Source organism: Peromyscus maniculatus, chromosome 5 (genome assembly GCF_049852395.1).
Source record: "Peromyscus maniculatus bairdii isolate BWxNUB_F1_BW_parent chromosome 5, HU_Pman_BW_mat_3.1, whole genome shotgun sequence".
NCBI classification, from domain to species: domain Eukaryota; kingdom Metazoa; phylum Chordata; class Mammalia; order Rodentia; family Cricetidae; genus Peromyscus; species Peromyscus maniculatus.
This window is the reverse complement of record NC_134856.1, coordinates 67,857,206-67,885,146: the sequence shown is the minus strand read 5'-3', so window position 1 is coordinate 67,885,146 and position 27,941 is coordinate 67,857,206. Positions and strand designations below refer to the sequence as shown.

General features: G+C 48.0%; 1 long non-coding RNA gene across 1 annotated transcript; it reads left to right on the top strand.

The window, feature by feature from the left end:
- Positions 1–390: 390 nt before the first annotated feature.
- Positions 391–24,415, top strand: LOC121829491 (uncharacterized). The gene is made up of 4 exons (XR_006072377.2): positions 391–518; positions 10,297–15,077; positions 20,875–21,910; positions 22,194–24,415. It is a non-coding gene; the product is annotated as an uncharacterized LOC121829491 (long non-coding RNA).
- Positions 24,416–27,941: the final 3,526 nt, after the last annotated feature.

Below are 27,941 nucleotides of genomic sequence, written 5' to 3'. Positions count from 1 at the left end.
TGCCGACTTGTTTGTCTGTGTCCTGCACTAACTAACATAAAACTCCTTGACCAGGCATCGGCTCTGTTTGGCTCACGTATGAATCTCAAGTACAGTTTCAGTAAATATTTACTGAATGACTTACGCACTAAGGTAACCCTTGAATCCATATTCTCGTCCCATGATTCTTGTGCTTGCCACGTCTACACAGTGAGCCACCCCATCATGCAGAGATAGGCACATCACCCTGGCCATTCCTCACATTTCTCTGGCTTTCCTCCTTCCACCTTCTTGGGGCAAGTAGGCTACTCTGACTAAACCCTTTTCCCTACTTCCTTGTGCCATGAGCAAGCAGGTTCCAAAATCTGTAAATGATTGTCAAAACCCGTGAGGCTGAGCAAACATCAGCAAATCAGCCCTAAGCTGTGCAGCCCAGTAGCTCTGAGAACCCCTGTTCCAGTCAGGAGCTGGTACCCTACCTCTGGAGCAGATTCTTCCAGCTGCAGTGTTATGGTTTCAGTCTAGACTGTTTCCCATAGGTGAGTGTTTTGAATGCTTGTTACCTAGCTGGTAGGTTGTTTTATTTAAGAGGTTTTGGGTGGCTGTGTATTCTCTAGGAGGTGGGACTCAGGCAGCAGAAGTAGGTCACTAAGGTGGTGCTTTGGGCTCTACCTTGGCCCCTGGTCCTGGCCTTTCAACCTCCTAATCCACCACTGTGTGAACAGTCACCCCCACATGCTCCACAGCCGTGCACTGCCATGCCGTCTACTAGAATGGGCTGTATCCCCTGAAACCACAGACACAGTTCAATCTTTTCCCCTCTGGTTGTTTCTGTTCAAGTACTGATGTCAGTTACATGAAAATAACCCATATGTGTCACCTCCCAACTCAGAATTGTTCCCTTGGAGGAATCTTACAGCCCCTGCCAAACTAAGGCACCTCCAGGAGCAGGTGTACTTTCTACAAGCAAGTTTGGTGGGTGTCTGCTGCGAAACTGCTCATCTCAAGGGCACCAGGAGCTGGCCACCCAAGCCTGGATCTTCTGTCTAAGAGCCTAGATGTTCTTGTTCAAAATGTTAATTTGTGTTTTCTTATCATATAATGACACATCCTTACAGAAAATGTTGCTCTTGAATCTTGCATTAAAGGAACCAAAGAGCTAGCGACATAGTTCAATAGTAGTAGCACTTACCCAGCATGAACAAGACCCAAGGTTCAATCTCTGTACCACACCGCACCACACCAGACCCCCCCACCCCCCCAAAGCATTTAAAAACTGAAAACTCATTAAGCATAGATAATCCTGTATATATTTTAAAATTTTTAATCTTTCTCTTTAGTGTAACCATTATTACTGCTTTTTTCAATTTCTCTTTTAGGAAAAGAAAAAGGTTTAATCTATTCTTTGCATTGCGTGAAAGCACTTGTATTGATTGGTGGGACAGCTTGAGTCGCTGAGGGCAGGGCCTGTGTGAGGCTTCCTCAATGGCCCCAAAGTGACACTACGCCAACTCTTTCAGGTCCAGCTGCTTTAAATGGCAGCGCCACCAGCAGTGGGTCCCTTCCGGGACAATAAGAAACTTTTTTTCCCCATCAGAATGCCTTCTTTTCCCTTTGCCCAGAGTCCACACTTCCACTGCAGGAACAGCAGCAGCACTGACCCCCAACTCCGCTACAGGGGATAAAACTGAAATCCCAGGAAGCAGAAGTCACCTTGTTAGAGAAATACTTGGAATCACAAGCACACACCACTCACAGTTATATGAACAGGGGAGATTTAGGGGCACAGATCTGGACAGAAGTGGGGACCCAACTAAAAGTGGGAACCCAATTAAAGCAGTAAACATGGAAGAGGGACACACACAAAGTAATTTCATAACTTTTCCCTTCCAAGTTATTTCTAAGGGCTTGTCATTTCTGACTTGAAATCGCAAATTATCTAAAATCTGAAACTGTTTGAGTGTTAGTGTGATGGTGCAATGGAAAAATTTGTCACCTGACATCTGTTGAGTGACTGTGACCAAAATGCATGAGACTAAAACCCTGAAGACAGTTCCTTCAAGTAATGTGAGTACAACATACACAAAATAGAAATGATTTGATGTTTACTCCTGAGTTCTGTTCCCTGAGGGTTGCATTATTCTTAGGGATGGGGGAATCCCTGGATCTGAGACTTCTGGTTTCAAGCATTTTGATTAAGGGATACTTATCTGGTACTTAAAAGGACAGAATTAAAGACTGTCTCCATTTCTGGTCCTGGTTAACTGAGGGACCCAAGAACCTAAGATAACAGGACTGGGCCAGAGTCAGAGGCCCTTTGATCTTAATGCACACAGTGATTGCCAGTACTGTAGCTTAGAAAATACAGATGTCTGGGCCCTACCTCCAGAAATCCCTATGAAATGGTCTAGTTTACAGCCTAGGCAGTAGTTGAGGTTGCCCCCCCCTCCCAACACAATCCAGCAGACTTTAGGATTTTGTCCGAGCCCCTTTTTAGTTCTAAATTAGGACTCTGTATAGTTTGAGAACCAAGATGTCTTGCTTGGTCCATTCTTACTGCCAGGTAGCCGCCTAGTCTACCTGCACACATCTCTGGCTTCCACAGTATATGCAGGTGAACATACACATATGTGTGCAGCTAGTCTGCACTCACAGAGAGCTGCACATTTCTGTGACTATTGGTCACAGAGTCCAATAATGATGCAGTTCAGTCCTGCTCCCAAATCTACAGGTTTACCAACAACAGAGAGATTAGATGGGAGCAAAGGCCCCTTTATGTGTAAATGTGTGTGCATGTGCACAAGTATATGCATGTCATGGGTGTTGGGTGAAGGCCAGAGGACCATTCTCAGAAGTCAGTCCTCTCCTACCATCCTGTGGGATCTGGGGATCAAATTCAAATTGTCAGGCCTGCATGCAAGCGTCTCTACCTCTATTGGCTGAACTATTTTGCTGGCCCAATGAGTCCGGTATGGATTTATCCTGAGAAGATTGAATCCACTTTCTGATCAAGGACCACTCATAACTCATCCATTCCATAAAACACTACATCTGGCAGTTATGAGGCTGTTTCTTTTCTTTATTAGGAAGTCTTATTGAAAAGTCATTTTAAATGGGGGTGGGAAGGGGGAATTGGCCAGGGAGGAAGAGTAATTTGCAATCAGGGGGTGGGGAGGTAGCTCAGTTGGTAAAACGCTTGATGTGCAAGCATGAAGACCTGAGTTTGGAGCCTTAGGCTCACTTAAAAAGCCAGATGTGGTGGCACACGCCTGCAGTCTCCATATTGGGAAGGCAGAGACAGCGGCATGCTAGCCAACAAGTCTAACCAAATTGGTGAGCTCCAGGTTCTGTCTGAAAAAATAAGGCATAGAGCCTCTCTACATGCATGCACACATGTGTGCATGTGCACCCCCACTCCCACACACAGAGTGAATGCACTCACAACTAATCATACTGCCATGGTCTGTAAGCTTCATTTCCATGTGTTAATATGAGTTAATGAAGGCAGACTATGTCATCGGTGGAGGCTGGAAACAGAACTGTCAGCATCAGTATAATCTACTGATGCCTCTGACCGCCTTGGGGGATTCCTTGTAGCATATGCCTACCAGAGCTATAATGACACATAAACACACACAGAGAAAATGAGTCACTTTCTCAGGCAAATCAGTCTTGTAAGCACTTGGCGTGTTTTCTTCATTCCCTGCAGGCCTCCAAATACTCAGGCGTTTTCTCAAGTCTGTGGAAAAGCAGGCATTCTCATGTTTCCCCAGCAAGTGTCCATTTCACAATTGTTGGCGTCTTTGCCTGAAGACATGGGCATCGATTGTTATTTGCTCATCCACTGGCAAACTACCACTTATGACCTCAAGCTTCATCTGATTCTCATCAAACGTGCCTTGTGTGTAAAGGGAAACCAGGGCAAGCTTTTATAAGGTCATCACAGGCATACCTTTGCAGGTGCTACGTTGTGTATGTGAAAAGTAATATAACAGAGGGGCCATTTCCAGAAAACAGCCAGCTGTTAGAGCTGCTATGGGATTTTTGGAGGAATATGTATAAAAAGCCAGCCCCTGGGCCATCTCAACATGTCATCAGCTATCAGTAGGAGACACTGAACAGGGCAGATGTTGAAGCGTCTGAAACATCCCAATCCAGGAAAAGTGAGTGAAGTCGTGGGCTCTCTGCACACCTGACCACATGGAAAGTGAGTCAGTTTTACTCTGGTTGCATTGCAGGCATATGAGAGCCTGTTGTTGCCAATGGGAAAAGCCAGAACCCCATCCAGGCACAACAAAGCTATTGATTTATTACAAATCTTCCATGTGAAGGGGGGAAAGTAATCTAATTCTGGGAGCAGAGCCATCCCTGCGTTACTGTTGGGGCAGCAGACAGCTGCCTTCAAGGTCTCCTTTCATGAGTCGCCGCCTGTCACGGTGCTTAATATTTCCACCGTTAGGAATTCTCCATTGTATCCAGTCGCTCTGTCTCCACAGGTTCCAAAACCTCCTGTGCAGCCGGCCAGCATGGACATTTCAATGTCTGGGATGCTAACTGCTGTACAAGACATTGATTCTAGAAAATTCTGCCCTGTATTGAGTTGAAGTCCTTCTTAAGATTTACAGTCATGATTCTTAATCTTTCCCCCAGCACAGAGTATCATAGAGCCATCTGTTACCTTTCTCCCTGTGATGGCTGTCAGATTTTAGAGGACTTTCAAAGCCCTGCTTCACATTCAAGACCCTGAGCGTCTTCAAACCATCCAAAATGACTTTGTCCCCACAGTCTTCTTCGCTCGAAACACCTTTCCCTGGACTAGGTAGCTGAAATTGGAAGATAAACGCTAAGCGCAGTATTCCAGAAGTTGTCTGTCCATCAAGGCAGAGGTTGATGAGATACAGTTTGTCCCACAGGTTCACAGGCTGGACGCTGTTCCCAGCGCAATGGCAGTGAAAACAGGAGGGCTTTCAGGGGTGGAAAAGGTGACAAAGTGGGGACTACCCTCATGAAGTGATTAATGTCCTAGGTCTCACGGGATCTTAGCACCCACAAGAACACATTACAACAGAGAGCCTGGTCCCTCCCTACTTGCTCTTGTGTCCAATCGTGTTGTGATCGGCCAAAGGGCCCTTAACAGATCCTCACTGCGCTGCTTACACTACCATCCTGCCACCAACACTGTAAGCCAAGTAAACCTCTTTTCTTCCTCCATCACTATCCTCAGGTATTTTGTCACAGTAACACAGGAAGTCACACCAAGGCAAACATGCATATAGCTTTATAGCTTCCTTTGATTTCTTTCTTTCACTGTGTTTTGTGATGCTGTTTGCAGCTTGGGGTAACTACACGGTGGAGAGTTGACTAAGCACCCTTGAGTTTTCAGAGTTTGAATTCTTACTTAGCCAAGTCCCTTGCAACCTACCCTGCTTGTATACGCATTATGTGTCCAATTAATCTCAATTCTTTATTGGTACACTCTGCCACCACCCTTGCAAATGCTGAATCCGCCTTCCAAGATTCATTATTATTTATAAATGATAAGCTTCCTGTGATATCCTGATCCAGGTCAAATGTGAGATAAGGAGCCCCAATAGGGAACCCATCCAGTGAACACAGGGATCAATCATCAGACACAAATACAAATCCACCTGCGGACTCAGTCCTGCCTTTTCCTTTGTATGACTCTCAACACACACCGTGGAGAGTTTCCTTCCTTCCTTCCTTCCTTCCTTCCTTCCTTCCTTCCTTCCTTCCTTCCTTCCTTCCTTCCTTCCTTCCTTCCTTCTTTCCTCCCTCCCTCCCTCCCTCCCTCCCTGCCTCCCCCTCCCTCCCTCCCTCCCTTCCCCCTTCCTCCCTCCCTCCCCCCTTCCTCCCTCCCTCCCTCCCTCCCTCCCTCCCTCTCTCTCTCTCTCTTTCTTTCTTTCTCAGAGCTTCAGTGGAATTTAAACAGGATGCCGAAACTGAGCTTGCCCTCACTAGCCTTTCCATCTCCCTGGCTAGACCTTTTTCATAGCGTTGATGCTTTTCTGGCTGGCTGACCAGATTCTCCTGCTTCATGGAACTTTCTATCATCCAGAGCAGGCCCTTTCCCCATGCCAGTTTTCTTTGGAATGGGACCACTCAAGCCATTTTGGCTGGTGCTTCTCACAAACCTCAGCTTATTCCAGGCCATCCCAGCTAACCCCTGCTGGGCCCTGCTGGTTTTCATCTCTCTCCTTTGTCTGAGAAGGTCCTTCTGCCCCTCCCAGCTCCTCGGATGTGGACTCCATGGGAAGACCACTGCATAGCCACGTTGCTTGTTTTGTGGGTTGCCCGCACTGGGATGGCATGGCTCACTGAGGGGGTGCTGAGCAACCTCACCCTGGATCCAAGCAGGAAGGCCAGCTGCAGGTCCGAGGTAGTGGAGACTTAGCTTTGACAAAAGAGAAGTGTGCCCTTTGCCATGGGCCCCCAGAATGCCCTTCCTAGTAAGAGATTCGTTGCTTCCCTGGGGGGTTTTAGCCACGATGCAGTTCAACAATGTGCTCCTGGGGTTGGACTCTGGGACACACCACACCAGTTTCAACATCTGGAGATGTTAGCTGATGCCTCTGCAAGAGGCTGGAGAGCGAAAGTCATCCACATGGGTCCTGTGTAGCAGACAGACACCCACAGTTTCAGAGAGCCTTCCACAGAGTGGCCGGACTCTGTGGGTGTTGTCATGGCTGGAAAGAAGACATGGCGTGGGAGACGTTGATTTCATTTTACAAACTTCACCTGTAAAAAATCCTATAATTGTACATACAGCATTTTGGTGAGTTTTGTCAGTCATTTCAGAGAATTGCTAAAATGCAGGATGGTGCTGGGGGCCCCTGAACCACTGTTATCTGAACTAAGGACAATTTGGTGTTCTTCTGATCATGTGATTTGCCTAACTCTCCTTCAGCCCCTTGGTGTAGGGCGACAAATGCCTGTCTTTGTCCAGTTTCAGCTCTCTCCTTGAAATAATTAAGTCCTCGGAGTTAAGGGAGTGTACATCTCACACTTTTGGTCACACTCCTGGGGCACAGGTAGGCAGAGCTGGAATATGTGTGCTAGCGCATGCTCGCAAGCTAAACATAACCAAGGCCCCTGGCAGCAGCCATGGACAAAGGGACAAACTCCAAGCCAAGGCCAGCAGACAAGGCCAGGTGTCTCAAGGCTGGATTCCAGTGTGGAGTGGCTGAGAGGTGAGAATTCCACGTCTGACCCCTCGGGAACTCTATTGAGGTGTACTTCTTTCAAAGCAGCACAGTGGAACATGTTTTATTGAATTTAACAGCTTGTTTGCTTGACTTATGGCCCCTAAGTATCTAGACACATGGTGTGCAGGGCTCTGTTTTTCGCTCTTGCCTCAGGCCTAGCAATGGCAGGTGTGTGCCTGTTGCTAATTGTAAGAATTTTGTTTTCAGAAGCTCCTTCTGGATTATCGTGTCTATTGAGACGGGCTGCTAAAGCTTGACAAAGCCCTGCTTCCACATTTTCTCAGGTTACCTCAAAACAGGCTGTCAAAATGGAATTTTATTTATGTTACTTTCTCCTGAGGTTTCAAGTGCTAAGAATTAGTAAACGCTCCCCATTCTCATATGCCAGAGTGACACGTTAGACTTTTGCTTCGGGTTATATAACAAGACAGGCCTGAAGTTAGCAATGCTGATGCATTTCTCAAAGTGAAGCTTAGAAATGTACACAATGCGCAGACGAGGTAGGAGGTGGGGGAGTAGGGAGTGGGGGGATGGGGGTGGAGGGTGGGGGTGGAGGGTGGGGGTTGTCTCCAGCACGGCGGGCATCTCGGGCCTCAGCTGGAATGCCCCACCACTTGGGTCTGGCTGAAATGGCTCCCTGCTCCTACAGTCAGGGCTGTCATCCTCCCAGGAGTTCAGTTCTTCATCTGTCCTTCAAATGCCGGCTCACAACATGGAAAGACAACATGACAACATAGAAACCAGGCCACTTAAGGGTACGATCTCAAGCTGGCACAGCATTGCTCTAAACCCCCCAAAAGCCTGAGAGGTGTCAGGTTAGAAATGACAGGCGACTCTGGGAAGGCGTAGAAATACGGAGATTCTTGTCCCATGCTTCTCCTTCCAGCCTGGCAGGAGGGCCTTCAAGGAGGCATCACAGTCTGACCCATTTTCCCAACTTGGATTTTGGCACTCCTGAAAAACCCGTGGCACTTGCCCACCAGCTGCCTCCAGCACAGCTGAGGAGAACCCGGCTTGTGACCACCCATGTCCCTAGAAACACAGCAATGACTAAAAGATGGAGCTGGGTGAGCAGGCACTAACCGTGTGGTTCTGGGTGCTGTCCTCTTCTAGGACAGTGGCATCCTTTCATCTTCTAATTCCACCAACCTTTTTCATTTTGTACCTAGAACAAAAAGCTTTGGACTATATTTTTAAAACTCAGACTTTCAAATCTTCTCCCGATACTTTCCCCTTTCCTAGCTTTTCTGTCCAAAGTCGGATATCAACATACTGTGCACATGGTGGCTAAGAAAGGTGATAACATAGTCTTCATGGACGTGTGGTGCCCAGTGTGGCCCCTGTTTATGCAGACTCCTGTGAGTGCACCAGCACCCACGCATGGACTTCCTCTTGCACCTGGACAGCTGTATCTGCACCGACTTCTCCCGTGTGTAGATAGGTTTCCTCCAACTTCATTGGGACAATTGCCCTCTGCACAAGGGCAGGGTCCATCTGCATGTGCATGCTCGCTGCCTACGCTCGGCTCCTACATGTGGCTGGCTAGGCATCCCCGGGCCCATTCTTCCTTGTTCATTTGGAGGCTGCCCAGACAAAGGCAGAAAACAGGTTCAGACAGTAGACTGAGTGACAGGAACAGCAGGCCATCTAGCTTCTAGACTCAGTCGGCAGAGGCCATGAGGTCCCATGTTCCAGGCTTCCACGAGACTCAGTGAGTCAGACAGCAGTGTGGTAGAGTGGTCAGTGACAAGGGTGATACAAGCTGGAGTTTCCCCACTAACACCTGGCCTAGGCCCGTTCCCTCCAGGATCCTTCCACACTGAGGTTTCTCTGTATGCTAGGATGTATAGAATGGCATCCTCTGTGGAGTCCTGCACCCTTATCAAGCTGAGTAATATATGGTGGCCAGAGGATGGCTATCCTCCAGAGGGAAGCAGAGAAAGCTTTGAGTTTACATTTGGAGCATCTGTGAATGACTGTTTATGGTACTTGAATCTATAAGCTTCTTCAAGATTCTCCTCCTGTCTCCATCTGGAATTTTTCCCAAAAGTCATTTATCATCCAGTTCTAAGTGGGTCTCAAAGCCCCAGACATCCATCTTGGCCATGGGAGATATAGCTTTTTGCCTTGACTTTGTGATGATGTCCACCAACGGAAGTGAGGTGAGGAGCACCGGTCTAAGGCCATGTTGTAAGCCTTGCTTGCTGACACTGCCACACTGGCGCCCACAGCTGATGGTCCAGACTCAGCCCTCCAGGGGTCAATGATCCTGTTAGACATGGCATAGCCAACCTCACATGTGAACAAGCCACCCAGGGAGCACCAGCCAATGCCTCAGTCCCACCAGCCCCTTGACATGCCTTATCACAGTGGAGCAAGCCCAAACCACCCTTGCCCTGGCCAGCTGGAATCAACTAGCATCATAAGACAGTGTTGCTCCATGACCTTCAGGGTACTGTTTCATGTGACATTAGTATCTGGGACTTTGTCTCAGCATCCACTGCTAAATCAGAATTGATTGGGTGCTTTGTTAACCAAACTATTGTTAAGAAAGGTAAGTAGGTAGAGTAGGGTGCTGTGATGGTTAGTTTTAAATGTCAACTAGCCACAACTTCACATGTCCGTGGGGGATTGTCTTGAGTGTTGATTGATGTAAGAGGCCCCAGCCCACTGTGAACAACACCATTCCCTAGGTAAGGGTGAGTGTGTGTGAGGTAAGGGTGAGTGTGTGTGTGTGTGTGTGTGTGTGTGTGTGTGTGTGTGTGTGTGTGTGTGTGTGTGTGTGTCCCCATCCTGAACTATATAAAACAGCAGAAAGGAAGCAAACAGGCAACATGGATGCATTTCTCTCCCTCTGTGCTTGGCCATGACTGTGGATGGCATGTGACAGGCTGTCTCCAGCTTCTTTTCTCTCGGTGGTTCCCTCAATGAGGGACTGGAACTTGGACCTGTCAGCCAAATAAACCCTTCCCTCCATGACGTTGCATTTGGTCAAAGTGTTTTATCATAGCGACAGAAAGGAAACCAGAGCGGGAGCCCTGTGATCCGCCACAGCTCAGCCTTTTGGATTCTGTCGTGTGTTTTATCTTTACAGAGCCCTCATCCCCCCGGACCCACACAGAGATTCTCCAAAGACAGCAAGCCCGGGAGAGCATCCTGTGCAGACTCCAGAGCGGGTCGTGTGGCAGCCACCCTTCTTGTTGTTTCCTGGAGCTGCTAGGAGTTGAAAGAGATGGGAACTGGAGGGACTTCCTGCTCCTGCTAAGCGGATCACAGGGCACCCTTTTTGCCTAGGCGGTGAAAGGGAAGGAAAGCCACAATATGAGGAAGTTTGCGGGGCATCAGAAGGGTCACCTCGGAATCCTTCTGCAGGAAAGAGGGAATGGTGTCACTGCCGATGACAGGTCCTCCCCCCAGCCCCGCGCCCACGCCCCCGGTGGCAGAGGATACTCATACAGTTGAAGTTGCGTCCGTATACGACACCGGCTCTGGAAGGCGTGGGAAATGTGTCAGTTTCGTCTGTCTCTTCCCTCAGAACGGGATGTCACGTGTGCCAGCTCATGGCCTGGCTCCATAGGACAGGTGTGTCCTGTGTGCTTGGAGTCGAGGGGTATGAGAATCTCAAGGCCACACAGCTACAGAGCAGCAGCTTGGAGTCATCACGCTTTGATGGCAAGCAACGCGAAGCATGAAGTCAGCTCACTGTGGAGGGAATTCACGGGAGGTGCTTGCTGGACCGTGTGGAATTTTAGAAGCAGGCCCCCTCTTGGGGCTTGAGGGATTGGAAAAGGCTTATCCACGTCACACCACTCCGATGAATAAACCACCAAAGGCCCTCTGTCTTTTCAGCACTGTTTTCCTCAGATACAAGGACGATTTGTGATGCAGACCCCCAGACATGAGCCTGCATTCTGAAGAGCTCACTGGTTAGCTATGTAAATGGCATCCCTTAACTAGAGAGACACACAGTGCTCTGAGTGGCAGGCTCACAGGGAAGCAGTCATCCTGCCTCCTTCCACCAAGTTGGAATGCTACCCCTAAAGGAGATACAATGCATGCTGGGAAACACAAGAACAGTGAACTTGCTCCATCTAGCCCGGACTCTTCCTGGTTGGTTAGGATGGGATCTGTCCCCTAGAGGTTTATGTGTTAGGCCCTTGGTCTTCTTTGTGGTGCTGTCAAGAGGTGGTGGGACATATAAGAGGTGGGGCCTCGTAGGAAGGGGTTAATGGAGACACTGCCCTCAGGAAGATTTAATGCAGTTCTCATGAGACCCTAGTGGGGTCTTACCAGACAGTTGCCACAAAATGAGCTGGCCATTTGCTTTCTGTGACTTCCTGTCTCACCATGTGATCTCTCCCTCTGACACGTGTTCTCAGCACTGTGATGTCATCTACCATGAGGACTTACTTCACCAGAGCCAAGCAGAAGCCTGTGGATGCCTTGATCCTCTAGAGCTGTGAGCTAAATCCTTTAATAAAGTACCCAGCCTCGGGTATTTCATTATAGTAATGGGAAGTAAGCTCCCCACAAGGGTCTCGACTCCCACAGGTTTCTGTGTCAATGGCAGCATTACCCTACTCTGCAGGACAGATGCTTCTGTGGAGAACCTCTGAGGGAACAGGCAGAGAAGGCGTCTCCTCTGAGCCAAGGGTGGAACCAGCTGGAAAAAGACCTTCAGCCCAGAAGAGGCTGGAGTTTTACATTATTTATGACCTCCTGGGCTGCTTTTTATAGGACATTTTTGCCTGGGCCACAGGTTTGATAACGAATGCAATAAAGTGGGGCAAATGTGATTTAGTAGAACAATATGGCAAGATGATGTCATCTGTGTAGTAAACAAGGGGAGCTATTGGGTCATAAATAGTCTTTTTACAGCAACTGCGAGTGGGTCCGAGAGCAGATGCACAGTAAACACAGTTGCTTTATAGAAATTCCTTTCCTTTCCTTTGGAAAGGATTAGAAAAGCACATGTGAGACACTCCTGTGAGCTTTCTTCTGTGCTTTTTGTTGGGATTATTTAACTCTTCTTTGCTCACCTAATAGAGTGGGCCTTGCTGAGCATTACCTGCTTCTGTGCACCCAAATTATCAGGCATTGGAGAGGGCTCAGCATGCATTCACACACACACACACACACACACACACACACACACACACACACACACACACACACACACTAATAAGCGCAGTTAAACAATTTTTAGAGACCACAGTCCAGGAAATCTGAGTCATTTCATTAGGTCTATTTCTAAGGCTGATCTGTTTGTGAATGTAAACCTCATCGCCACCAAAGACAGTGTTCTACCCCTGCTGTCTTCTTCAGTCTTTGAAAAGACGGAGAGCCTTTCTTATTTGGGTATTTTGATCCTTCGGGCATTTTGTCACAGTAGCAGAAAAGTGACTAACGTACATGACTATTCCCATTTGACAGCTAAAGAAGCTGAGACTCAAAAGGCATAATTTGAGCACAAGATCTCACAGCTGATAGGCAGTAGAGTTGACCTCCTCTGTCAGCTGTCCCTGTGTCCCAGCCCTGTCCCTCGGCCCTCTCAGCATGCCTGCTCCCGGCTGGCAAGTGCCTCTTTCTCTTTTCTCCAGGAACACAAGGAAAACTCCTTCTTTCATCATTTGCGCAGTAAAAAGAAAGCGAATGCTTATTACTGCTGATGGGAATTGGCTCCCCTATAGCAAGGCGAGCAGGAGCCATGGCTTGGCTCTGAAGAAAACGACTGAATTGAGGGTTTGCCCATTGCCGATTTCTGCCAGAAGATAAATGAGGGGAAGGTCACAGACTGAACCATGAGCTGCTTCAGTCAGCAGTTGCAGGGCCCATGGGCCCATCTTGGTCCATACCTGAAGCCCCCGATTGAGAAAGCAGCTAGAGTTTGCATCTGATGTATTTACAACACACTCCTGAGCCATCAACTTTTCCATGGTGTAATAGCATTTTACCTCTTTATCAAATTTCAGTTTTATCCAGCAACCTTGGATACAATTAACATGGGCTTATACTTATCTCTGTTGTTCCAGACAGCCTGGCAGAAATCCACTGGACAAGTTCAAGAGGGTGGGGAGGCTGCCTCTTTGGAACCTCATCCTCGACAGCACTGTCTGTCCCAGTCATTAACTTTAACTTCTGTAGCTAGACAGAAAAAAATCATAGCACAGCTTCCATCTCTTTTAGACTGCGGCGTGAAAGAATGGGAAGAGTCTAGGGTAGGCTAGCATGGGGGCAAAGAGGAGCTGCTCTCTTTCCCGTGCACCTCAGATGACAGAGCCAGGGTGTCTCTGTGGTTCATTACAGAGCAGTCCATCAACTAGAGCATCCTCCTCCCTGTCACCCCAAGCACATACTGCCCTGGGCTTGCTCAGAGGGACGAAGGCCAGCCTCAGAATGGTGTCTGAGGACAGCGTGTGTCGGCACTGCCGGAGCTTCCCAACCGTGACTTGGGCTTGGAATTGAGGCCCCTTTTTCCATTGCTCCCTGCCAGGGCCCCTCAATCATAATCCCAGACAGCCCTGCGGAGGCAGCCCTGGCCTGCGTGCGAGGAGCTGGCTGGCAGAGCCTGATTTCATGGGGCTTTAGAGATGCAGGCCAGCAGAGCTGAGGGCCAGACTGCTGCCTTTTTTTTTTTTCCATCCTTGGCAGCCACACTGGGCTCTGAGCTACTTCCCAGATGGACTCTCTTCCCTAGTGGTTGCTTAGGGCCACCCAGTCTTGTTTCAGGTGCGCAGTGTAGAGGGTGAGGGTTGCAGTGTGTACAGAGTGGGCAGGGGCAGCTTGGTGAGTCTCCCATGGAGGTGCCTTCAGGCCTTCCTCCTGACCAATCAGGGTAGCCGAGCCAGGCAAAGCCCCAAGCAGCACCGAGGACCAGCCACAGCATCAGAATCCAAATACTTTACCACTTGGGAAATGGCTCAGTACTTGCTAACAGATGTGAGGACCTGAGTTCAAATCCCCAGAACCCACATAAGGCTGTACAGAGTAACCCATGCCTGTAGTCCTATTGGTCCTGTAGTGAGATGTGAGGCAGAGACAAGAGAATCTCCAGAAATTTACCGGCACGCTAGTCCAGAGGATACAGCTGCAAACAACAAGAAATAAAAGGTAAGAACTGACATCCGAAGTTGTCTTCTGACACCCTCCCCTCGCCCCCGACACACACATGTGCCATGGCATGCAAGCCTGTACTCATATGTGATCACATACATATACAACACAAACATACACACACACACACACACACACACACACACACACACACACACACACACACCCCACTGCTTTCTTTAAATCCCTTTGGAAGATCTCTTCTGGCTGGCAAAGTTTACAGGTGACCAATACTAACCAACTCTATTGGTCTGTTTTTATGAAACATTTTAAAATCTCGAAGTAGGTACCAAAGAAGTAAGAAGGATATTGAACCCAGAGAAGGAAAGACAGGACAAAAACCAGCAGCCAAGCACTGTCCCTGGCAGAAGGGTCTTCAGCCTTTAACGTGCTGCAGGTTCATAGCAGGCACTTGAAATGCAGGTGGGCCTCGCCAGGTGAGTGGTCAGAGTGTACACCCCAGTGACCTGACACATGGTATCCAAACTGCTGGTCCCTAGACCACACTAAGAGTGGTCACTAAGAGTGCTTGGAGTCTCATACATATTCATTTCAAATGAAGGTCATTTCAGCAAACAGACATTTTGTGTGAAACATCCATCTTCACTCATGTGTTCATTGATTTATGCGACCAAGAGTTATTGAGTGTGGATAATGTAACTTTCATGCTCCCCACCAGGTGAATAAATGACTCAGCCGAAGACTTCCAGGTGCCCGGCATGCTCCTGTGAGTGTGTCAAGACATTCATCTTGCTCATTCAGGTAAGGCGAGCTGGAGCAAGTGTGCATCGCAGAGAGGGGAATGCAGATGTGTTAGCAAACATTCTTCTTTACTGAGGCTGTGACATGGAAAAGACAAGTTAAAGTTCCAGGGTGAGAGCAGGAGTGTGTAGTTGGTTGTTTTTTTTACTCGTTACTCTTTAGGAGCCTGCCATCCAGCTCCCAAATAAATACACACACGGAGGCTTATTCTTTCTTATGAATGCCTGGCCTTAGCTTGGCTTGTTTCTAACTAGCTTTTCTTAAATTATCCCATTTACCTTTTGCCTCTGGGCTTTTGTCTTTCTCTTTTCTGTATACATTTCTTTACTTCTTACTCCATGGCTTGCTGTGTAGCTAGGTGGCTGGGTGGCTGGGTGGCTGGGTGGCTGGGTGGCTGGCCCCTGGAGTACTCCTTTTCTTCTTTTCTCACTCCCTGATCTTCTCTTCCAAGATTTCTCCTCCTATTTATTCTCTCTGCCTGCTAGCCCCACCTATCCTTTCTCCTGCCTTGCTATTGGCCATTTAGCTCTTTATTAGACCAATCAGGTATTTTAGACAGGCACAGTAACACAGCTTCACAGAGTTAACCAAATGCAACGTAAAAGAATGCAACACATCTTTGCATAATTAAACAAATGTTTCACAGCATAAACAAATATAAGACATCTGAAATAATATTTGACAACAGGAGTGATCTGTATACATTATCTTAGACACTTTCTCTGCACAGACATGTCTATACCTAGAAGACCAAACAAAATCATAGTCTATGTACTGAATAAACATCCTTTAGTTACAAGATTGTTTTCACGTGTTAATTCTCCACTTCTGCCTTAGTCTGTTTGCACTGCTCTTACAAAATTCTAGAGACTGGGTAATGTACGGACAGTAGAATGTAGCTCCTACAGTTCTGGAGGCTTGAAGCTCAAGGTCAGGATGCTGGACGGTTTAGTGTCTGGTGAGGGTCAGGACTCTGCCTCTGAGGTTGGTACCTTGAATTCTGTCCTCTCGAAGCCAAGGGACTGAACAGCAAAGGGGACTCTGCAGTTCCTTCCTGTCCTTTATGAGAGGTGAAGTGAGCTGATGACCCTGCCTCTTTAGCACTGCTCTATTGGTAACTAAAATTCAGCACAGGGGTTTTAGGAAACATTTAGGTCACAGCAACCTCCATGTTTTAATATATTAAATTTATTCCTCACCATGATTTGTGTCACCAGTTTAGCAGTAATCAACATCAGAACAGTTTTCCTTTTTACTAAATCAAAGGACATAGAGCTAGACGGATGCTAGTGGCTTAAGAGCACATGCTTCTGTTGCAGAGGACCAAAGTTCAGTTCCCAGAACTCAAGACAGTCAGCTCCCAACTGCCTATAACTCCAGCTCCAGGGGAGCTGGCCTCCTCGGGCAACACATGCATGTATGTACACACACACACACACACACACACACACACACACACACACACACACACAAAGGCATATATCTTTGCATGTTTATTTTGCATAAAATCACTCTCAAGAGGAATAACTGGATAGCAGGAGATGACCTCAAATTTCCCTGTAGATAGTTGTGCTGATTTCAGTCCTGACAGCTGAATGACCCACAGCTATTTCCAGTGCATTTCCAATCCAATTGGACTTTATTGTTGTTATAATTTGCATTTCTAATATCTTAGCAATGCAAGATATGAGATGTGTGATCTCCCTCTTGGGAGCAGTCTGTCTGCAGCAGCTCTTTGTTTATCTTCCTCTTGTATTCTTCTTATTGGTTTATAGGTGCTCGTGTGTGTGTGTGTGTGTGTGTGTGTGTGTGTGTGTGTGTGTGTGTGAGAGAGAGAGAGAGAGAGAGAGAGAGAGAGAGAGAGAGAGAGAGAGAGAGAGAGAGAGAGAGAAGGGGGAGACAACAGTCTCATTATTTTCTCCCCTTACGAATGAGCTAAGACAGGTTTATTTGCTTTTCCTGAAGATCATCACAACATTCTGGGTTTGCTTCAGCGCCCCACTTCCCTTCCTTCCTCCTTTCTCTTCCTTGCTTCTCTCTCTAGTTAACCTCTGCCTGTTCCACCCTTCGTACACTCAACTATGGGGGCCTGGGACAGGGATACCCAAATCTGCCCTTAGCCTATGTGGGTTTCTATGATACTACTACGTTTTCCTCCGCACCCCACCCCCTGGATCTCTACTTCTTGCTTTGTCTTCTCCATTTTCTCCTCACACCTGAAACCCCCTCTCAGTGTCAGCCATCTCTGTCTTAACTCAGGGCCAGTGATGGGAGGCCACGCCCACTGTGCATGTCCTACCCTCTCCAGCTTTGCTGGGCTGCCTGGGACCAGTTACCAGGCTTATCTCTCTTCCAATTGCAGCCTTGCCCTTTCTCTCCTGGTTATTTTTCCCTCTTTTCCCCATCAGTCCTGCCTAGGAACCAGCCACCTTTAAAGAGCCAATGCACATCCACCCCCTTCATCTGTGAAAACATCCCAGTGGTGGTGGTGCTCCTTCTCCTCCTCCTTCTCCTCCTCCTTCTCCTCCTCCTTCTCCTCCTCCTTCTCCTCCTCCTCCTCCTTCTCCTCCTCCTTCTCCTTCTCCTTCTCCTCCTCCTTCTCCTCCTCCTTCTCCTCCTCCTTCTCCTTCTTCTCCTCCTCCCCGTTCTCCTCCTCCTTCTCATTCTCCTCCTCCTTCTCCTTCCCCTTCTCTCCTCTCTCTCTCTCTCTCTCTCTCTCTCTCTCTCTCTCTCTCTCTCTCTCTCTCTCTCTCTCTCTCTCTCTCTCTCCTTAGCTCAGCCTCCCGTCCTCCATTGCCAGCATCCTACACCCCACAACCTCCATCCTCCTTGCCAAGTCCACTGCTCATGCTTACCGGACTCATGGCTGGCTACATTCTGTGGTTCATCTCCTCTCCATGAAGTACTTACTTCCCCTCAAGACTGGGCTCTTCCTCGCAGGATCACTGCCCCCATCCTTCCCGTAGCTCTGTGAGAACCCTCTGATGTTTTTGCTCCTCTTCCCGTGGCTAAGCCTGAGATGTCCCCAGCTTCATTCCTGTGCCTTTTGTATTTTCATCTGCACATATTATGGCAGCTAGCTAATCTTCAGTCTGAAATACTCCCTGTTATCATGGCTTCTGAGTTCTCTCTAGCCTTGGTTTCTCCCTGGAATTCAGAGCCACGTTCTCAGCTATCTTTGGGTCATCCCACATCTTGGTTGCCTAACAAGAATCACTGTGCTCCTTGGTGAGTTCACTGTGGGCTATTGTCTGACTTGTACACTGCCCCAAAGCAGCTAGCCAAGAAGGCCAGAGGGTCTGAAGTCTGCCCTTGTTGAGTTGGCTACGCTCCAGGAGTGGGGCTTCATTCACACACTGCAATGGGACCTTTCTCTAAAGGAAGTGTCTGTTCTCATTTCTAGAAATATATCTTATAGGTTTGTTGTGGCTGTGGCCAAGTACAACTTTGATTTTTCCCTAAACCTACTACTTCCGGTAAATGGCACTATGCCATTGAGAGAAGTAAGTTGGGGTGGGCACTGAGATGGTCGGGAAGAGGGAAGAGAGGGGCCAAATAGGGGAAAAAAGAAAAAGGAAGGAGAAAGTAGGAGAAGGAGAGGGAATGTGGAGGAAAGCTCTCTTCTTGGTGTGTTTGACTTACCTGCCACCGTCGCCTGAGGCTTCCTGTATCTTCCCTTCCCCTTCCGCCACATTGATGGTCTAAGGGGCATTGCCTCTGGTCCCGTGCAAAGGGGACTCCTCCATCTCCTAATGCCTTCTCCACTGCACACACAAGGTGTTTCCTGAGACATGTGCATTCTCACCCAGCCTGCTTCAGAGCCCTCAGAGTCTTCCCTCTGCCAGAACCATTTCCACCCCAGCCTCCAGATCTCAATATTGTTTCGTGCCTGTGGCTTTTGTTTGGTTGGCTTAGCCCAGGCTGGTCTCTAAGTTACAATGTAGCCAAGGACGACCTTAACACACACACACACACACACACACACACACACACACACACACGCACACACACACACACACACACACGCACACACACACACACACACACACACGCACACACACACACCCCGTCGTCTCTTGCCTCCACCGCCTGAGTTCTGGGATTACAGTGGTACCTCACTTTGCCAGGCTTGCATACTTAGTCTCCCATCATGGCAACCTCCCATCTGAGTACCACCCTCCTCCTGTCTCAGACTCACCTGCTCTCTGTTGTCTCAGGGCCTTTCTTTTCATTCACCTTTTGTTTTCCCCAATCTGGACACCGCCACCTCAATCCCAACATCTTAGTCTAATGTCTGGAGTGTTTTCTCAAAAAAAAAAAACAAAAAAACAAAAAAAACAAAAAAACAAAAAAACAAAAAAAAAACCTTTCTTGACCAAACTACTCAGAACTACCACTTTCTGTCTCATTTCTCCATTTTATCTTCTTTATTGCACCTGTTACCTCCTGAAATGAACGTATCTACTGTGTTACATTTCTATTGCTGTGACAAAACACTGTGACCAAGGCAATGTATAAAAGAAAGCATTTATTGGGCTTATGGCTTCAGAGGGTTAGAGTCTGTGATGATGGAGCAAGGGCATGGTGGCAGGAACAGCTGAGAGCTCACATCTTGATCCACAAGTAGAGTCAGTGAGTGAACACTGGGAATGGCAGGAAGCTTTTGAAACCTCGAAGCCTGCCCATGTGACACACCTCTTCCAACAAGGCCACACCCCTTAATCCTTCCCAAACAGTTCCACCAACTGGGAAACCAAGCATTCAGATACTTGAGCCAGTGAGGGCCATCCGCATTCAAACCATCACGTCTACTTCTTTGCTTCTTTTAGTAGCACCTAGCCCATGAGTTTTGGGGTCTGCCAGTTCTCTGCTCAGGTGCCACTTCCCAGCCCCGGGATCAGGAAGAGTGCTGGGGCACAGCAGGTGCTCTGTGGGTTGATGCATCAAGTGACCCAGAAGCGTCACTTGAAAAGATCACCAGTAGGCAGAGCAAAGGAGAAAGGTCGAGGAAGCAGGAAAGGGAGGAGGCAAGGAATGGCAATGGCAGCCGTGGGCTGGGAGGGAAAGCAGGTAAGGTAGGGGTGGTCTAGAAGACAGCAGACCCCACAGGGGAAATGATGGTTCCCGGCACCAGAGGGAGTGAGCCACTCTGGCAGCAGGCCTTGCCTTGTGCGTTTCCCAGGCTTGCTGCCATCACCACAGTCCCCTGTTAGGAGGTGCAGGTTGACAGCCCTGAGATGCAGATGGCTGATGGCTGCCAGAGTTAAAACAAACACCCTCTCCCTCCCCTCCCAGAAAACCAGAAACAAATAAACAGAGCCTCACTAATCCCCACGAGAACTTGCTGGACTGACTTCCAACTCCAAGGGACCCTCCTGCCTCTGTCTCCATGGTCCTGGGATTAAAGGCAAATGCCACCATGCCCAGCTAGACAGGCAGATTTTAACTCTACTTCCAGCAGAGATAAGGGCAGAGCACAGGCACAGAGAAGTCAGAAGAAGCCAGATGTTGGGATGTATGAAGACATCCTTGGCCTCTGATACTTTGTGAGATCCCCCAGGCCCTGGATAGAGCCAGAAGCTTGGAGACTAGAGTTCACTGGCCACATGAGTATTTGCAAGGGGCCTGCCTGCTGCCACAGAACATGCCCCTCTGTGAAGACACAGGAAGGCCCAGCTGTCTAGCACGGGAAGCCCTTTCCAGATGCTTCCCCATGCTTTCCTTTCCTCCCAGTTCCAGAGAGGAAGCCTTTGTCAGCTACACTGTATGATTTTACACTAAAGACCCTTTATTTCAGAGCCAGGGGGAGTGGCCCATACCTGTGATCCTGGCATTGGAAAAGCTGAGGCTGGAGGATCGTGAGTTCAAGATTATCTTGTATAAATAGTGAGACCCTGTCTCAGTAACCAAACAAACAAAAAGTGATATGCTTCTGATGGGAGAAAGGAGGTAGGATCCCTTCCTTGAAGAGCCCCCAAGGTAAGACCTTTGCCCCGCCCCCTCTCTGTGGTCACTTTGGTTCTGAAAGTTAGGAAACAGTGAGCAGCTAAGCTGTGCCCATCACTGCAGGGATTATACTGTGTGAAAAGAGGAGAGAGGTGCAGGAGATGGAAACAAAACTGCCTGGATCACCCTCCACACCCAGCAATCGAGCTTTTTTTTTTTTTTTCCTGGGGTGCCAAAACCCTCAGGAGCCATACGATTTCAAACACGGTGCTCAGGAGCCAGCACACTCTCAGCATGCTTATCGCTAGAACTATCTCTCGCTTGTTTTTGTGCCCCTGGGAAACACTGTCAAGACAGGCACAGACTGACATCAGCAGGTCATCCAGAGGGCCCTGTGCCAGCTCCCTGTCTGTTTGATATATTGGGGCTTTGCCTGAGCACAGGCTTTGGGAACAGAGTATGTCATCAAGCCCACCTGGATAAACTCCCTGAGCTCACCCAGAATTCCCCCCCACATGGGTCTCCTCTACAGATTCAATGTGGGTTTTATTCCCCCACATTTCTTCCCCCTGGGTGCCTTTGAATTGTGTGTGTTAAGACTGCAGGGCGGCGTGCTCTGAACCCCGCAGAGAGGCAGCCGCACAAACCCTAACCTTGTATGGTCCGAAGCAAGGCAAATGACTTGCAGAACTCTGGGCAGTGACTGCCCAGATACAAATTATTTGGATGGCAGGGACTTGGAGTGTGCCGTAGACCACGTGGCTTGTGAAGGGGAGCTACTAATTGAACGGTGCTGTTCGGCAGATGGACCAGAGCCCAGAGAACAGTTTTGGCCAGTCTCGGTCCTTATGCTCCACGGGAAGGGCTCTTTCCACTCCAATAGAAAGGTAAAGAGCTGAAAATGGCGCTGATTTATCTAAACGGTCATCTGCTGTGCCAACTGGGGACCTCAATGAGAAATCAAACCTAGTCTTGTCCTGCCCATTATTATGGCTTATAAATCTAGAATGGCCCCTGAAGGACTGACCCATTAATAGGTTCAAACTTGGATGACACTATTGGCAGCTGATAGAAGAATGAAGATGAGGCCTGCCTAATTGGAGTAGGTCACTGGGATCATGCCACTGAAGGACGTCTTGTCCCCTGATCCTTCCCCTCTACCCTCTCCAGGCACCACAGAGCCCTGCTCTACCATGCTCTCTCGGCCGCAATGCTCTGCCTTACCCTGGCCAGAAGCAACCAACCTAAGCAATCATGGACCATGATGAATCCTTCCTCCTTTAGTTCTACTCGGTCTTATCACAAGACTGTTATGCAACACGTCCAACCAGAGGGTCAATGTCTCATCTTGGAAGGAGTCTCCTTTGGATTCAGCACCAAGTGATTTCAAGATCTCAGTTGGCACCTGGTTTATTGATATAACTTGCACAAATTTCCCTTTGCTCAAGTCAAGGGAACTTGGCATGAACATTCCCCTGCTCATTCATCAGACCAGCTCACCATTTCTAAACTGTAGTAGACCTCTAAGTCACAGGCAGGAGAGACTCTGTCTGTGTCTGTCCCTTCATTGATGGTTGGGATGTCCTCGGCTGATCTTTGTTAGGAGTCCCCTCTCTCCCTCTTTGATTCTTGAGCATCCTTTAGCAAGCTGTAGTCTCCTTCTAAGAAGATGACATTTCCAGAGGAAAAGAGTAGGTGCCCAGGTTTGCATGTGATCAGGGCTGGAGTTCCTGCCACCCATATTTTGGTCCTTTCCTGTGAGTCTCTCAGCTTCCTGCATCTCCAACAGCCTGCAGCTTGCATTCCCACAGCCCTCCCTATTTGGCATATGCCTTGGCTTGTATCTCATTGTGTCTATCGGGTCTCAGAATCACAGCTGCGTTAGAGAAATCAAGAATAACATTATTTACACATTTGGCGAGCACACGTCTTTATGCAGAAACCACAGAGCATCATCTATTCTCTCCTTTGGAACACACTGAGCACTGTTTGTGGGGCTTTAGGGGTGAAGGACAGAAATAGAGATTATTGATCATGTTCATCCCAAGGGACATAAAGAGACATGTATTTCACGCTTTGAATTTTTATCTGCAGAATGCCATAAAAGCAGGAATACTTCGAGACATGGTTTAACTTTTAAGTCTGGGGCAGCACACACCAAGTGGAGCTGAGGTATCTTATTAGGCCCAAGTGCAAAAAAGCCATCAAAGTCCAAGCAATGTGTGAGAAAGGCAATGGAGCCCACACTAAAGGACTCTGTGGGAAGTATGGAAGGGACTTGATTGAAAGACAATTGATTGTTACCTTGAAGCCCAGAGCTTATTATCATCATCATTATCATCACTGTCATCATCACCATGGTTTGAAAGTCCCATCTCTAGGAAATGACCCGAATCCTTTTTGGACACCGCTGCAATCAACTATTGCAGGGCACTCAGGCCTTACTTGGAAAGCAAGTGGTTAAGAAAGCGTTAAGCAACTTCGTGTGGCCTTCCTGTCCACAGTGTGTTTAACCGATCCTTCTTGAGGAGGCGACCTTCACCTCATGGAGAAAACCTACCTGATGAGTGGGAAAGGACACTGCACTTCTGAGCAGGATCTCATGCAGCCACTAATGAGGGAGCTGATGGAAACCCCCGGGCTCTGGGAAAGCTTGCTGGATAAAGCAGAGGAGTCTGGTGCTCTGGCCACCTCTCGCTGTAGGCAGCCTGACTGGGCAGCATACTATCTATGTGCTCAGTGGGACAGCATTACCTACTCATGGGACAGGAAGGAAAAGGCCTCCCACCACTGGGTTACATCCCAGCCCCTGACAACAGGGATTATTGTGTGATGACAGTATCGTGGATAAGATTAAATGGTCTATTTTTTTTTTTTTGGAGATACATACAAAATAATGTGGTGGTAAAATGACGTCTGACCTTTATGTTAAGGGTTTTTCTGTGGCATCATTTCTGCTTTATGTGTGTTTGACATTTTCATCATAGAAGAAAAATACACGTTAGAAGGATTCATGATGGATCTTTTTATAGAACATGGAGCTGGCTTGGTAGATAAAGCACTTGCCAAGCAATCCCACAGACCATAGCTTGGATTCCCAGTATCCACATGACGAAAGTCAGGCAGGTGTGGCAGCCACCAGTCATCTTAGGGCTCAGGACATGGGGACAGGAGTGTCCCCGAGGCAAGCTGGCTAGCCAGACTAGCCAAGTTCGGTAGCCCTGTGTTCAAATGACAGACTTGCTTTAGTAAATAAAGTGAGAGATGAAGGAAGACATCCAGCAGCAACCTCTGGCCTCCTGATAAATGTGCAAATACGTGTATGCACACCCACACGTGTGTGCCTCCATCAGCGTGCAAACACAAATAAATGCACATACAATAACACAGTGAAAGTACTGGTGTGAACTGGTTGTTCAAGCGCTTGGCTTTACGTTCAGCTTTAAACGCTAAGTTAGACAAGGCTGCTCATAGTCTCATCATTTCTTTTACAAATCAAAATAGTTCATATTTTAATTTGTGGGTCTTGTGGTGTGAGGATGGGGGCGAAGTTTGCACGTGCACCATAGTGCTCATGTGGAGTCACTTCTCTCCTTCCACTACATGAGTCCGGGGATGGAACTCAGATAGTGAGACTTGGCAGCAGGCTCTCTCACCAAGTGAGCCATATTATAACCCCTTCCTTTCATGGATTCCAATAGGAAAGACTATATATTAGTCAAAATTACAGTAAAGATATATAGAGTCCAGGAATATTATCACTTTGAGGCTGGGATATGACTCAGTCAGTAAAGAGCTTGTATTAAGGACGTGGAAGCAGGAGGATGGGAAATTTATCCTTAGCTACATAGTGTGTTCCAGGATAGCTTGAGATAGATGAGACTCTTTCTCAAAACCAGAAAGAAAGAGTATCATCACTTTGTAGTCATTCTTGATGATTGAAAAATTCTTGCAGGGCCATGTAGATGCTGGTCAGGACAGGGACTCCCCGAGAAAATCCACTGTGGAGTGTCTCCTTTGAGGAGGCCATTCCTGTCTCCTGCTCCTAAAGGGCAGAAGGGCCTGGAGAGGCTCGTGGCAAGGGGGAGGTGTCTTCAGTGTATGCTACTTGGTGATATGGTAACTAACTTTGTTTTTTAGTATTTTGTTTGTTTGTGTTTTTGCTCCAAAACCTCACAGTTTAACCAGGCCCTATGACTAGTTCTGGCTTAGGAAATGTTCTCATGTGTGTCTCTACCTCCCCTTCTCCTGCAGCTCTCCCTTGGGAGAGAACCCTGCTGTGGTGGTCTGAATGAAAATGGCCTCCTTAGACTCACAGGGAGTGGCATTATTGGAAGTGTGGCCTTGTTAGAAGAAGTGTGTCACTGGGGGGCTTTGAGGTTTCAGAAGCTCAAGCCAGGCCAGGCATAGTGGCCCACTGTCTCTTCCTGCTGCCTGCTGATCCAGATGTAGAACTCTCAGCTCCTTCTCCAGCACCATGTCTGCCTGCATGCCACCATGCTTCCCACCATGATCTTAGTGGACTAAATCACTGAACTGTAAGCCAGACCCAATTAAATGTTTTCCTTTGTAAGTGTTCCTGTGGTCACGGTGTCTCTTCATAACAATAAAACTCTGACTAAGACACCTGCATACCTTTTAACTTTGAAAAAAGAGAAAGTAATCAACTCTCCCTTTCTCACAAGCCACTGAGACTGAGGTTTTTATCACTGCAGCATGGCCCGCTTGATACTTACTAACAGAGAGTACAAATGGAGTGAGCTGTGTGTGTTTCCATCTCTCACATTTGTTTTACTTCACTTTCTACTATAATAATAGTGCTATATAGTACATAACAGTAAAGAATGAGGGTTTACTATGACTTAGTGGACGTTGCCCTAGCCAGTCTCTGCATATGCTATTATTGTTATTATCTCCACATCACATTTGAGAGAAAAATTGAGGCTCAGAGAGGTTTAGCCTCTCACCCAAGATCACCTAGCTGGTATGAGGTACAGTCAGAACCAGAGCCATGTGCTGGATTCCAGGGAACAGTCTTTAGCTTATAAGTAGTGTTGTTTTTTCACAGCATTCTCCAGAGTCTGGGTTCTTACATTTGCAAGGGTTCTGTCCCCACTCAAAATGGCTTATTAGATGTTTTTAAAATAACCGTTTCAGAGAGCCATTCCATAATTGTGTGGAACAATAGATTGGAGGCAGTCTGCAAGTTTCCCAAATTGGAAGCCTGGGTGCAGGGTCTTTGTCACTGTTTACCTTTCCCTAGCATCTGGGACAACAGCCTTCAGAAATTGCTCTGTGGGTGGGAGGAACCTTTGCCTATGTATCACTTCTATCTAAATACAGGATGGCATAGGGAAGGTTCTCGAAGTTTCTGTTTGAGTACCCCGTGGTTCTTCAAGAGCAGTGGCTCTGTGTGGGAGTGACCGGCCATGTCTGTACCCTGGCTTCCCAGATCCTTCTGCCCCACGTCCTCCAAGGATCTGTGTCTCCCAGGAAGCCAAATCTCCCAAGATCTCCTGAGCACGTGGCCAGCTGACCACTTTTCCAGTGAGTCATCTGGGCTAATCCTGATGGGGACCCTGTGAGGCAAATATTACCAGTCCATGTCACAGATGGGTAAAGTGAGGCACAAATCATCTGTGTAGTGTTACCAGGACTGCAGAACTCATGTGCGATAGGACTAAAGACCTGGTTTAGTCCTGTTACACATGGGCTGCAGCCTGGTCTCCTATGTAGAGATCCTCAGCACCAGATCCCCCTGCCGAATCCCCGCTGTGTTTCTAGGAAAGGCCGCCTGAGAGCCACAGAACCACGTGTTCTTCCCTGAGGCGGACTCCTCAGAGGACACATTTGTGAGAGACAGTGACAGTGCACCTAGCAGACCCAGTCCCTGGTGGCACTTTCTGACCATCCCACACACATCTCTGCCACTGCCATCACTCAGGGATCTTGCTAGAAAAGGGTTGGGGTTAAGAGGGCTTCCTCTGATGGTCATGGCTAGGCCTTCCTGGAAGGTCCAAATCCTAAGGCTACTGACAGCAGACTGAATACTTTCCTTGATACCAAATATTAGCATACTGTGGAACTCTTTTTTAAAGGATGTATTTATTTTTATTTTAGTGGTTTTCTCGCATGTATGTCTGTGTACTGTGTGTATGCCTGTTGCCCACAGAGGTCAGAAGAAGGTGTGGATTCCCTGGAACTGGAGTTACAGATAGTTGTGAGCTACCATGTAGGTGCTGGGAACCTGGGTCTTCTGTAAGAGCAACCAGTACTTTTCACTGCTGATCTGTCTCTCCTATGGTGGAACTCTTGATTAAACTTAATGTCAAAAACAGTCTTGAAGAAAAAAATAATAAGTTAATAAAGACCAGGCTTGTGGTGACTGTCACAAGCCTCTGTCTACATCCCTTTTTGATAATAGACTTGTTTCCCTGCCATGGGAGATGCTGGTGGCCAAACACCAGCTCACCAGACCTTGCAGGGGTCACTCGGCTTAGACTCACCTTTCCAGGGTGGCCCACACCCACTAATTGTACGCAGCCACTGTACAGAGTAGATGGCCTTGGTATGTGTGTGTGTGTGTGTGTGTGTGTGTGTGTGTGTGTGTGTGTGTGTGTGTGTGTGTGAAGTGCTGGGAGTAGAACATAAGCCCGTACTCGTGCTGAGGACTTGCTTGCCCACTGAGCTCTTCGCCAGCCTGCCTGTCCTTGGTACAACTCTAGAGAACCATTGTCACTCCAGGGTTCGAAGGCTGCCACTGGAACTCCCTACAGCCTGGCCCCACTCCAGTGTCCTGTGCCTCCCCTTCTCTACCACAGATGCTCTCCTCATCTACCTAATATGTGCAGCCATCAGAGTTCCAGCACGCCACGGGTGAGGCAAGGGACACAGGCCGAAGCTAAGGCTCGCACTGTA